This window comes from Coloeus monedula, assembly GCF_965178545.1.
Source record: "Coloeus monedula genome assembly, chromosome: 1".
Classification (NCBI taxonomy): domain Eukaryota; kingdom Metazoa; phylum Chordata; class Aves; order Passeriformes; family Corvidae; genus Coloeus; species Coloeus monedula.
This window is the reverse complement of record NC_138781.1, coordinates 138,649,431-138,663,290: the sequence shown is the minus strand read 5'-3', so window position 1 is coordinate 138,663,290 and position 13,860 is coordinate 138,649,431. Positions and strand designations below refer to the sequence as shown.

Here is a 13,860-nt window from a genome sequence, read left to right as displayed (position 1 = left end):
GATCTAGTCTTGTGGGTTCAAAGATCAGCCCATATAGAGTTTCTGCTCCCTGCGTGTCTTCCATTTTATGGGCAAACAAATGTTATCTATTGTTAGCTCTCTAGAGCCAAAAGAAGCACAGGAGGAAAAGCTGGATGGTGCCCTACCTTGTAGTGCTGCATTTGTGTGTAAGTTATTACATAGGTCCTGATACGTGTGTGCTAGGTTTAGGAATTAGAGATATCTATGTGTGTATTATGATACATATGACACACTTTGCTGCAGTCAGTGAAGTTCTGGCAGACTGTCCATCATCTAAGGATGAAGGGGCCAACCCATGTTCCCTAGTACTGCTCTCTGTGGGCCCCAGACTCAGAGGGGTGGGAGGGATGGAGGTGGTCCCAAATGCACGACAGAAACCTTTCCCCGTGAGGCACCATGTCCTTGCAGCAGGAGGAGGAGTGCCTTTGTATCGTGGTCCCAGATGGATGCAATGCATTCGTTTCTCAGCAGGCTTCAGATTTTAAATTGTAGAATATTAAGGGTAGGAAGGAACCCCAAAGATCATCCACTGCTGACTCATATTCAACTTTCCGTCGACCAGGACCCCCAGGTCCCTTTCTGTGGTGCTGCTTTCCAGCCTCTCATTCCCCAGTCTGTCTGTACATCCTGGATTGCCCCACCCCAGGTGCAGAATCCTGCACTTTCCCTTGTTGCACTTCAAATAGTTGGTGATTGTTCAATCCCCTAATTTCTCCTCTAATCTGCACCTTTTGGTGCAGCCCAGGATTCTGTTGGCTTTCTGGGCTGCTGGCTAAAACTAAACTTTCTAAACTAAACTAAAAAAAAACTTTAAAAAACCCCTAAGCTTTCTAAACTAAACTCCTCTTGACTAAACTTTCTAGACTGCCGGCTCATGTTGAGTTCTTATCAGCCATCACTCACAAATCCTTCTCTGCATAAAATATCTGTTTAGTATTTTGCCTGTCTGTGCCCATGTCTCATTGCTTTGAGCTCACTTTGTTGATTGAAACTACAGAGGATGCTGTGTTTATGTTGGGGGTTTTATCATGGAAAAGTTAAGATAATTCAGAGAATATAGGTTTTTCTGTCGCTTCTAGCAGGATACTTCAGCTCTCTGAGGGACAGATGCTGTTGCTTTCATTTCTGCATCTGTCTGCATGGTGTAAGGTCTCTACTGACCCTAGTCCTGGAAAGCCTTGACAGTTACAGCAAGTGCTGTGGAGAAGCAGGGATTTCAGTCAGAAATTCAGAAAATCTCCCTGTGGAGGAGCCACATCACTGGGGAGGTGCAGGAGAACCTCTGCCAAGCCTTGGGAACTGGGAACATCCAACTCTACACTGCCATTATTGTATGTTCTTCAGAGCATTGGTCTTTTTTTTCCACTTAGCATCTTTCAACTGGCTGAAAATTATAACCCTCTCAACATATAATTAGTACCCCCTTATAAACACTGTGCATGGTTTAAAAACTCCTCTAAGCTCTTGTACTGTAGCAGAAATATGCTGTAAAGGTGAGTGAAAGGACTACTTTTATGCTGGAGGACATGTGTCTGCAGGTGTGGAGGGCCAGGCTTACATAGGAGCAGAGCAAGTGCAGGTCCTTGAGGGTCTGTGAGAGTTGGGTTTGTTCAGCCTGGAGAAGAGAATGATCTGGGGAGACTGTAGAGCAGCTCTACAGTACCCAAAGGGGTTTACAAGAAAGATGGAGAGGGACTTTTTACAAAGGCATGTAAAGGGCAAGGGGTAGTGGCTTTAAACTGAAAGAGGGCAGGCTATTAGATATTAGGAAGAAATTATTCTCTGTGAGGGTGGTGAGACATTGAAACAGGTTGCCCAGAGAAGCTGTGGGTGCCCCACTCCTGGAAGCATTCAAGGCCAGGTTGGATGGGGCTTTGGGCAACCTGGTCTAGTGGAAGGTGTCCCTGCCCATGGCAGAGGGATTGAAAGTAGATGATCTTTAAGGTCCCTTCCAACCTGAACCATTCTATGATTCTGTGATCCTGCCCGGCTGTCTCTGCCAGCTCTTTAGGGAATCAGCAAAATGGTTTTTTGAATGTTTTGTGACCATCAAAATGCATGTGTTGTAGTGTCCCCTTTTGTGAAAAGGCTTCTCTAAGAATTAAAAACCATTAAAATCTCTCTCAGGTGCACACATTTTTGTCAGACTGATAGAAACGAATGCACTACACACTGTTGAGGGATATCTTTTTAAACTGCAAACCCAAACTTCATGTAGTATTGTACAAATATTGCCATTAAGTGAAAGAATACATCTGTATGTTATGATACAATTTTATTGGTGGGTGTTGACATGAAGTTTCAGCCTTCTATATTGGATTAATATGTGGGATTATGTGCAACACATGTAGTAATCAGTGGGGGTTTTAAAATCCATCACATTATTCTTGTTTTAAACAGTCACAGGTTTCCTAGCTAATTGTGAATATCTTCCTCTTAAGGCAAGAATTTTAGACAGTGCGGGCTGCCTTACTCTATTGTAATAACTCTTTGAGCCCTCTGCACTGCACTGAGGCCCAGGGGCCAGCTCAGGATCTCAGAGGCCTTGGCCCCCTAACACAAACTGCCCAAAAAAACCCCAGTGCAGTGCTGGTGCCGGAGAGGTTGTTGATAACCTGTGCTGGAGATGCACTACTCACTAAATGCTGCATAAACCAGCATTGGCTGTTGTTGATCACAGGCTCACAGAATGATTAGAAGGCACCACTGAAGGTCATCTAGTTCAATTTCCCTGCTCAAGCAGGGTTCCCCAGAGCACATCACTCAGGATTGTGCCCAAAAGGCTTTTGAATATCTCCAGCGAAGGAGACTCCACAATCTCTCTGAGCAGCCTGTTCCAGTGCTCTGTCACCCTCAGAGTAAAGAAGCTTTTCCTCATGCTCAGGTGGAACTTCCTGTGTGTCAGTTTCTGGCCATTGCCTCTTGTCCTATCACTTGGCACCACCAGGAAGAGCCTGGCTCCATCCTCTTGACACTCTTCTTTCAGATACTGATAGATATTGATAAGGTCCTCTCTCAGTCTCCCCTTCTCCAGGCTAAGCAGGCCCAGCTTCCTCAGCCTTTCCTTGTAGCTGAGGTGTTCCAGTCAGCTAATCATCTTTGTATCCCTTCACTGGACCCACTCCAGGAACTCCATGTCTCTCTTGCACTGGGGAGCCCAGAACTGGACAGAGAACTCCAGATGTGGCCTCACTAGAGCTGAGTAGAGAGGCAGGATCACCTCACTTGACCTACTGGCCACACTCTTCCTATCACCCCAGGATACCTTTGGCCTTCTTGGCCACAAGACATGGCTCATGAACACTTCATTATCTGCCAGGACCCCCAGATCCTTCTCTGCAGAGCTGCTTCCCAGCAGGTTGGCCCGCATCCTGTACTGGTGCCTGGGGTTATTCCTCCCCAGGTGCAGGATCTGCATTTGCTTTTGTTGAGTTTCAGATGGTTCTTCTTTGCCCATCTCTCCAACCGGTCTAGGCCCTTCTGAAGGGCTGCACAGGTCTCTGGGATATTGGCTGCTCCTCCCGGCTTTGTGCCATCAGTGAACTTGCTGAGGAGGCATCTGCCCCTTCATCCAAGTCATTGATGGATAAGTTAGACAGTACTGGACCCAGTATCCAACCTTGGGGAGCACCATGAGCTACAGGCCTCCAACTAGACCCTGTGTTGGTGACCACAACCTTCTGAGAGCCACTGTTCAGACAATTCTCTTTCCACCTCACTGTCCACTCATCCAGACCTGATGTTCAGCTAAATACCCCAAACACCTGCTGCTCTCACAAGTGGGAGAGATGCAGGGGACTCAGTGGTCCTCCCACTGCCCACTAGTTCCATGTCCCTTCCATTCTCCTTCTGCCTTGGATGGGGGGAAGGCCTCCTCAGAACCCCTTTATACCCTATCTCAGGTTATTTTTAAATTTCTAGTGATTTCTCTTTTATCTCTTGCAAAGGGGCCAAAAGCCAACTTTGGCTGGGGATGCCTCAGTGTTGGTATTTGCAGATCCCATGTGGCTTTACATGTGCTTCCTTCTTCACCAGAGCCATCTATTGAGGTCAGTTCCTGGTACTGCATATCCTGGGCACTGGTCAGTAACCATCACTGACTCAGACGAGCTCAGAAGTATTTTCTTGTTGCTGACACTTTGTCTTTCCCTTCTCCAGCATCTTCTGTGTCCTACTCGTGGCATATGCATGTGTTGTGGGGCTGTGGTAAGGTGAAGTGGAGAGAGAGAAAAAAAGGAAATTTGGAGGAAGGAGTGGATTTTAGCTAGAGTTACAAGGAAATTGGAGACACTGGTGTTGTGTCTCTTCCTGCAGGATAAGGCTGCACAGGTGAGTCAGAATGAGATGGAGACAAGCACTGCTTTGTCCCCCTTCCTGTGATGTTTTGCTGGGAGCAGCTGGAGAAGCATCTGTGCAGGCTAGCAGAGGGACCAGATACCGAGGCTAAGGGACACGAGGCCAAGCTGGCCAGGCAGCTCTGGGGGTCAGCCTGCAGCCCTGCACGGCTGCTACCCCTCATCACCACAGCACGGACCACTGCTGCCTCACCCCGAATCTGGGCAGAGATGTGGGTGACCAAGCATATGTCTCTGTGGCCATGAATAAAAACTTCAGCTGTGGGTCATTTAGAAAGACCCTAATTTTAGCTAGTCAGCACGTCACTGAGGTGTTCCAGCACCCTCGGAGGGCAGCTCTTGTGCCCCTTTGCTTGAGCAAACCAGGTGTATAATGTCTTTTTTTCTGCCGGAGGTTGGGGATGCACGAGGAAGAGGAAGAGAGACGCGTTTTCTTACAGGGACAGGGTTAAGAGAGAGTCGGCGATGGGACCAGCCCCCGGCGCAGCCAGCTCCAGCAGGCCCGCGGTGTTTGGGTTGTCCGGGCGCCCGTGATGGCTCCAATGTGCGCGCAGTATGACAGATGACCTATTGAAATAATTTCGGAGCAGTGCTGGGGTTGCCAGGACAACCAGTGCTCCCTGGGCCGGCGCCGGGCCATGTGACGGCCGCCTTGACGTCACTGGAGGCTGAGCCTGCGGTCCCGGCCGCGCAGTCAAAGCCGTGTGAGAACCCGGTGGATGCTGGAGTCATCCCCGCCGCCGCCGCCGCTGCTGCTGCTGAATCTCAGGGGCTGCCAGAGCATGGACTATTAAAAACTTGCATTTCTGCAGTGTGAGGTAACCATTTGCTTTATGTTCTCATCAGGTTTGGATTATTTTCCTTTTAAAAAAATAGAATAGAAAGCAGCTTGTATCAGTGACTGATATTTTTTTTCACTTGTTTGTTTTGGCTGGAAGTTTGCCTTGATGAACAAGCCCAGCACTATCAGATAAATGCAAAGCAGCTTCCAGTTACTAATTCTGTGTGCAGACGGCAAAACAGAGTTAAATATAGATTAATGATCCATGAAAGGAGAATAGAATGATAGCGTTCTCATTTGACACTTGAGGAATATAAATGAACGTGAGTAATCCTAGGCTAATGCATTCGGGAGTTAAAAGAAATTATGTTTAGGCATTGTGTTTTTATACCTCTGTTGGAATTTGTAGTTTCTTAATGCTGCCCGGTTCAGGCGGGTTTGTACCCAGTGTGTCCAGTGAGGGGGAAGCCAGCAGTCAATGCAGCCAGGAACAGCCTAAAATCCAACTCTCAAAGTTCGAGCATTTAAATCATCTTTGTTCACGCGGAATCCCTGCACCCTGCGCACTCCCCGGGCTTCCTGCCCCTCTCCTGGGGCACGCGGCACTCTTGACTGTATAGTGTTTACAGAGGAAAGAATCAAAACCTTCCTGAAAAATTATCTGAAATATGCCAAGAGAGCAGCATTGTTGTAACACAGGCTTTTACCCTTTTTCTCACAGGCACACACACAGGGCTTGGTTTTTTGTCTTCTTTTCTTTTTTTTTTTTTTTTTTTTTTTCTGTTGTGCATTGAGAACAGTTAGAATAGCTAAAAAAAGAACTGTAGCATGAGCAGCCTGATTTTTCAGTCACCACAGTTATTGAAAAATGAAATGCTGTTTGGGTCTTTTTGTAAAAACAAGAGGGAGTTTGAGTCTGTCTCTGTATTGCACTTACTCCGAGGTGGCTGTTGTGGGGAAGGAGATCCCAGAGCTCCTGAAGTTTAGTGCCACAGCCTGAGTTTGTTTGTGTGGGAACATACAGATTTGTTTTAAGAACAGATTACAGCTGAAGCATCGTGTGCGTTGTTTCCTGGAAAGTATGTTAGATCTTTCTTATCTTCTCTAATTATATATTCCTGTTCCCTTCCTCCCAAAGTTCAAAGGGTTTATCAATAATGGTAATGATTCTCTAAAGCAGCTGCTTTAAAACAGTCTAAAACAATGTGGAGCTACAAAACAATTTAAGGCACCGAGCAGTAAAAGATTTTTAAAAATATGTGAAAATTATCCTAATATTGTCAAATGCAGCATAAGTAATTGTTTCAGAAAGAGACCCAAGACAGACATTAAAACTGAAGGCACTGCTCTAGGGAAGTTATGGCTTAGTGCTCTGGATTTCACTGCATTTGGTGTTCTTAGCAGAGAACAAGAATAAATGCATCTGAAACATCTAAACCATTTCACTTGGTGTTACCTCATCAGTTCTTTCCAGTTCAACTCTTGTGCCTAAAACATCATTGTTGGGGGGGCTGAAGTATTTCAAATTGTCTTTATTAAATTCCTCACTTGATGCCACTGCACCAGTGCATGAGGAATCTCGCCTGGCTCCTCATAGGTGAGTTTAACCAAGGTTTACAGGAGCCTCGCAGCATTGGTGGAGGTGTTGGCACTCCATGAGCAGACTTCCCATGGGGAGTGAGTGGGCTCTCGGCGTCCTTGCCCAGGTGACCTGCCTGGGCTGGGCTTGGCACGGCAGCTCTCCAGCTGCTGTGGGGAGCTGTGTTTCAGCCTGTGGTCAGTCCATCCCCCTCCATCTGCATGTGAGTTCCCCAGACTGTGGAGGTGGGGTAGGAGGGGAGGACAGGGGGAGATGGTTGATACAACCCACCACCCTCTGAGGTCTGCTTGTTCACCAGCTTATACTGCTGGGGTAAGTCTGCAGAGTGACCAAGGCAGGGAGTATGGGGACAGATTTGAGCTGAGTGGCACCTGCCGTTCAAGAGAAGTCATTCACCCTCGTGTCTGCAGGATTTGACTCCATGTGTAGCTGCCATCACCTCCCAGGTTTGACTTGAGTGATGATGCTCAGTGTGGGCTGAGGCTTATGTTGTTAATTTAGGCTTGAATACAGTGTCCTGTAGCATTTTTTTGCCTTGAAAACACCTGTAAGGGGAAAAATAATTGATGCAACTTTTGCTCGAGAGCTATTCGTTAGAAGTACTTTAAAAATAGGTTCCTCATCTCCAGATGGAATGGACATATCTTTCTTTAGTGATTCTGAGGAAGTCTTGAAAGGGCTCTAGCTTGACCTTAGAGAAGAGGATGATAAACTGCTTCACATTTTAGCAGAAGGTCCTAGACATGCTGTGGCAAGAGGCAATGTTATAGGGCAAGCTGGTAAGTGCTGCTGAGGTTGTACAGGGATGCGTCCTACTTGGCAGAGTGACAGCTCTGTCCCCTCTCAATGAGTCTTTGGGGGCTTTGGGCATCCCATCACCAGGCCCCACCCATTTTGCCCCGAGATGGGAATGAGTTGCGGGTAGGCAGCTCACAGGGAGCACCAGCGTCTGCAACTGGAGACACAGGTCCCGCTCAGGAGGGCAGGGAATGGTGTGTGAGTGTCATCCTGGGGCTATGTGCCTCTGCTTGATGATTTCATGCTCTCTTTTTCACTGGTCAGCTCCGTACCAAACCCCTTGGACAAGAAGTCAGGTTTACCTTGGCAGTGTGTGGAGTTGCCAGGCAGTGTGTGGAGTTGCCAGGCAGTGTAATGCTAAGCATCCCCGCATCTCTGCCCTGCCGTGCTTCCACCCACCATGAGAAAAGAACAGCCTGTAGGTTCCTCCCACCACCGAGAAGGGAAGGTGCTGCAGCCCATCCTTCACCTGCTGCCCAACACCACAACTGTGACACTGCCAGCTTACTTGGGCGTGGAATCCTCTGACATAGAGAGAAAAAGCATGAGATGCACATGGGCTTGACAACACTTCACCTTCTTCCAGGGAGTCCAGACTGACCCTCCTACTTCCCATCATCCTTCATGCCATTGGCAAATGTCAGCCCCTTTGCACACACATGAGGAAGGGAAGATGTCTTCCTACAGTCTCCTTGTCCATGGTGAAGGGTGAGCAGACTGGCAGTTCCTGAGGAATTGGAGCACTTCACCTTAGGAAAGACCTTGGCTAAAGTCATGTCTGAGATCTCCTCAAGTCACTTCTCACACAACTGCATACAGTAGGGAAGTCAAAAACAGATGTGAGCTGTTGATGCCTCTAGCCTCATAATAATAACACACTGAAGCCTTTAGTGTGCTCTACCTTGATCTGGTTGAGTTGATGGGCAATGACAATATAAATTTAGGCCAGAATCATAATAAAATCTAAAAAGCCCTTGCAATGCAGAACACTACTCCTTGAATTTTTTCAAGCAGAATGCAATTTCAGCTGTCTTTTTAAAGGTCCTAGCTCCTGCTTAGGCAATATTCATGGGGGGAATAAAATCCTCTGTACAGCGTGGCAGTTGTCAGTGGGAACTGATGTTTCAGTATGGAGTTTCATGATCTTAAATTATTGCAGAAGTTGGTTCCCATTCTGCTAAAAATCATTACATTGTGCTAATTTAATGTCTGCATCAACATTAGGAACAACTGGTTTAAATGATAGCTGAGCTGCAGTAGAGATTTGGCATTTTAGCCAACAGTTGCTTTTCCAGTTAAACAGATGCCATGCGTAGGGTACTCTGAATGCAAAATCAAAGTTGACCTGACTGTTGGTTCCAAGCTAAAGCAACAAAAATCGTAACTCTGGAATGTTTTTGGTAGTCATATTTTAGAAATAATCTTCTATGGTGAGCCAAAATCTATGTAGACAGTTATAGTCAGATAACAGTTTAAAAAATAGACTATGTTTTGGCTGTACTTTTGCTGCTGTTAAATTTATCTTCTTAAATAGCAGGGAGTATGAGTTGAGGGTTGAGAAACAGTAATTTTGTAATTATTTTATATGGATTGAATTATTCTGTCATCAAATTTGCATTTCAGACAGCATTACAGTATGAAAATATAATTAGAAACTGTAATTCAGGAATTGCTGAATGTCATATTTCCCAGAGGGAGCACTGTGAAGAAGCTGCCCTTACTACAACTTTAGCAAGTGTTGAAATCTTATAGGTGGAAAATGTGAAGGCTGAGTTGTAAAGTTCCTCTCCCTTCTGTGGTCTTCACACACTGTCAACTTTCTGCTGAACTTCATTTTTTCATCAGATTCGTTTCCACAGAACCATCTAATCATTACAAGCTGAAGGGCTCAGATCCTGTTCTGCTCAATTTCAGTCTGGCTGTGCTGGTATCTGCTGAATTGCTTTCAGCCACAAAATGACACTGAAATAATGTAAGGATCTGATTTACATGCAGAAAAACCAAGAAGCTTGTCATTTGGTCTGAAATGCTGTTTTCAATTTGCCTAGCACCTGAAATTCCCAGCCACGCCTCTTTTCACAGAAGATGGCTGAGGATGGGTCTTGGTTTAGCTCTGTTTGTCTTCTTTTATAGTTCAGTATTTTTTGCAGTACGTGTTCACAGTGTTGTGCAAAATTTTAGCTGTATGAAACTCACTGATGTCAATCCTTATGTTTTTTATTCTTGTGACAATCTATGGCTTATCATAGACATACTAGCCGGAAACAAACATGTCGTGTGTTTTTTAGCTGGGCTTATGTTGATAAATCCCGTGCACTTTTGTTTGAGACACACGCTTCTTAGGAGAGCATCATCCACCACCAATTTTTCCCACCCCCTTGCTGGGGCATTGGTCAGGTCCCTACGTGAAACCGAGCCTGTGATGCACAAAGCAAAGACAGCATTGGGAGGAGGCAGAAGCTGAATGTGGGGCATGCTTGATGCTTTGATGTCCCCATACATCTGTCACGGTCCTGCTGAGTGATAGTCACAGTGCTACTCCAGAGGAAATGTCAGGACAGGAAAAGGGGAAGTGTGGACCTGTCACCCCAAGGATGGCATGGATAAATGGGCTGGCTGGTGACATGGTTCCTAGTGACCCAGGGACATTGTCACCCCCCGAGTGCTCTGAGGAACGAGACCATTTTCCTATGGCTGCCCAGGGCCACGTTCCTGCACCCAAATGGCACCCAGCCCTGTCATTTTGCCTGGGTGCTGTGGAAGACGTCTGTTCCATCGCTCACATTTTGGGTGACACACATCCTGACGCCCTTGTCTGGTATCTGCAATGTGGGCATAGGGCAGGAGCTTCAGGGTGTCACTGCAGATGACCATTTCTGTTAGGGAGGGTGAAGTAAGCCAGATTGTAAGCTCTTTAGGGACAACTTGGGGTGCAAGTGCTGGTTTACAGGTGGGACGTGAGCAGTTCCTGAACGTCACAACTGCATTTTTGCACATTTACTTAGAAACTTCAAAGGAGCAGGAGGCAGCATTTCAGCCGTCTGTGTCTGCACATGGGAGCTGAAAGGCTTTGAGACAGGTTTAAACCTGCCACATTTGTCACAAAGCCTCTTAGCTGTGTGCTGAATCTCATTGTCAAGAGAATGGGGCTTTGGGAGCAGGGCAGAGCCAGGTTGTCCAGCCACAGGGGCACAGTGGACCAGGAGGGGTGGGACAAGGTGGGAAGGAGAGCTCTTGGCAGGACTGACTGGGCACATGCTGGCAGGATGTGGCCAGGACAGGCTGCTGCCATTGTTCCTGCACTGCTGCATCTGCCCATGCAGGGACCTCTGGCAGTGCTGCCTCATGTCCCTGGGCATCTGCAGAACAGGCCAGACAAGACTTTTGTGAAATGGAGCTGTCTGAAGGAGTCAGGAGAGTGAAATACTCTTCCTGTGTTAGCAATGACGCAGCGATGTTGTTTAGCTGCTGTGTGATGTAGCTGTGGCTAACAGGGCTGTCTCTCTTCGGGGCACTGGGTTCAAAGTAGGGCTGGAGAAACACTGCACAGTCAACCCTTGTGCAGTACCTGCTACTGGATGACAGTAGTTTCATGATTGTTCTACCATTATAAATAGAAAATGCTTTTGGAGATACCCAACATTACTTGTAGAGAGGTTTTATTAGACAAGAAGATCAGGTGGTTTATAGGCTGTCACCTGAGAGAAGACAAGTTAAAGCTGAAGAAGGTCAAAGTTGGCTTCTTTCCTTACCAAATTCCCTCGCTCCTAGAGCAGCCAGATTTCCTGATTATGTCTCACACGATCTTTCTGCGTCTCCTTTAGGATTGCAAAAACACAATGGATCCAGCACATACGAAGTGTCTAACTTCAGCTGAATAACACTCAAAGAGACTTCATGAAGCAATTTAGCCCTGAGAGCCTTTAACTGAAAGAAAATATTCTGCTCATGTTGTGCGCGCAAATCCAAGCTACCAGGGGGACGCGAGCACAAAGGCATTGATTATTTCCACAACTGCTATGTGCTTCCTATCACAACAGTATCCTTGTGTGCAGAATGGCAGCATGATTGCAGAGTCCTCTTCAGCTTTACCATTTTTGCAAGCCCAGGTCCAATTAGAGCAATTATATCTCAGCAGAAGCACTGTCTGTTGTCCTCTGGACCTGTCTGTCAAGTGTCCTATTCATTGCTGTTTATCTTGTGGGAGGCTTTTCATGTACAGTCGTTCTGACCCTACTGAAACCGTCCCACCAGAAGGGTAGCCTGCATTTTTATTTCACAGGCTGATGTGGATGAGAAGAGTGCAAAGTTACGGCTGGCCGAGGATACATCTTTCAGTCTAACCATGATCTCTTCTCACTTGAGTATTACTGCTGATTTGTCACAGCACACAGCTTTCATGTTCAATTATTTCACTTCACCCTTAATTTTCAATTACTTTACTGCTAAAAATTGAGAACATTATCAGAATTCACAGTTCTTCCTTGCCATGTTGGAGGGTTTCCTTAATCAAAATCCCCAATGTGAATTGCAAGGCATGTAATGTTTGATGGCATATGTTATTAAACCACTTACAGCTCTGAGGTCTGTGTGGACTCTCTGCTCTCCAAGTTACTGAAGAGTTGCTGGGTAGTGGGAACTTCTGCAGAAAGACCCTCTGTGTTTTGCTTTGCCTCTCCTAACAGGGCCTGATGACAGTCCTAACAGTGACTCCTGCCAAGGAAGTCCCCCTTGTCACCACTAAGGTAAAAGCTGAAAAGCAGAACTCTGTGAAAGGCAGAAGTGCTGGGACTTGGGAAGGTCAGGGGCAATGCAAAGAGGAACTCTTTCTGAACAAAATATAGATATTTATTTTCTCATACTGCTCTTGGAAAGGAAAATCCAGGGAGGAGTGTTTACAGTTCTCTTTATGAAACAAAGACAATTCTTTTCTGACAATTCAGAAATGAGATTGCCTGTGAGAGAGCAGCCCCTGTCCCTGCTGCTTGCTCCATGGCATCCACGAGAGTCTTGGCCAACATGTGCACAGCACTTGGGCGGAGTAGGATTGCTTTAGGAACTGAAAACATGAGCTCAGACTTTGTTTGGTTGTGGTGGCTGATTGGCCAGTGGCACAAGAGACAGAGAGAGCTCTTGTTAAGACAGTCTCTGGTGCCAAAGACTTTGGTTATGGTGAGGGACAGAAGCCTCTCCCAGAATGCCATGTTCGGTTATGGTGCTGTACCCCGGTTCAGGTTCCCCGGTTGGCTCCTGGTGTCAGCCTCACCCCTGTACTTACCCTGGGCTGTCACGTGCTTGGGGTCATTTGCCTCTGGAAACCTTCACAAGTTGTAGCAATAAACTGCTTTCTGTGGAACTCTACACAAGGACCCTTCTCAACTCCTTGCCGTCAGCTTAATATTAGTGAAGCCATCCCTGCGTCTGTGTGTTCGTGTGTGTGAGCCACAAAACTGTAGGGGACTCAGTAATAGTTGTTCTTCCTCCAGTATCATCAGGGCAGGGGTTCCATCACGTTTGTTTCCTATTTTGCCTCTCTTCTGCTAGGTTTTAGCCCAGAAGGGCGGCTTTTGTCAGGAGGAACTGCAGAGCCATCTGCAGTAGTGGTCCAGATGTCAGTTCTGGGATGTGCTTTCCCTTGGCACAGGATGCTGTGGGCAGGAGAACCATGCCAGCCCTGACCAGGGCTGCAAAGAGACCTGGCCAAGTTGGCCCCGCTAGTAGCAGAATAAGTGAGAGCTGATGAAAGAGCAGTATAACATGCTCCACATCAGCTCCATGGGGGTCTTGGTGAATTTGTTAAAGATGAGTTTATACTACTTAACTGGATCTGCAGCCTTGGCAGACTCAGGTTTTTTTCTTGCAGCAATGGCCTTTTCTCTGAGAACCTGGAGCAGGGTTCTCTGCTGCTGTGCAGGGTCAGAGCCCTCCGCTCACCATGAACGCATAATGCTCATGATGCTTCAATTAGAAAAATACAATTCTTTCAAAGATGACAGAAGGTGACAGAAGCACTAGCAGGGTGACTGCTTGCCTGACTTTTACACTTTCTGTTAGACACTGGACCCTTGCAGAAACCCCTGCCTCAATTCAAATAATCTGATTAGAAATCAAAGAGTATGGCACTAGTAGTTCACCATGTGCCAGTTATTAGTAGGCTGTGGTGTTGCTCCAAGAGCCTGTAGTAAGACACACCTTTCCTGCATGCTGCTCCCACAATACTTGTGGATGGCACTCCAAGCAGGGTGTTGGGGAGGCAGCTGGGAGAGAAGGAGTTAAAACAAGTCACAATTACAGTTTGAGATATT

General features: G+C 46.7%; 1 protein-coding gene across 1 annotated transcript in view; it reads left to right on the top strand.

The window, feature by feature from the left end:
- Nucleotides 1-5,086: 5,086 nt before the first annotated feature.
- The window catches only part of NCALD (neurocalcin delta), a gene marked incomplete at its 3' end in the record, with an annotated part of 51,185 nt that continues 42,411 nt past the window's right edge, over nucleotides 5,087-13,860 (top strand). The window contains exon 1 of the mRNA XM_082294763.1: nucleotides 5,087-5,194. The remainder of the gene's footprint in view (nucleotides 5,195-13,860) is intronic.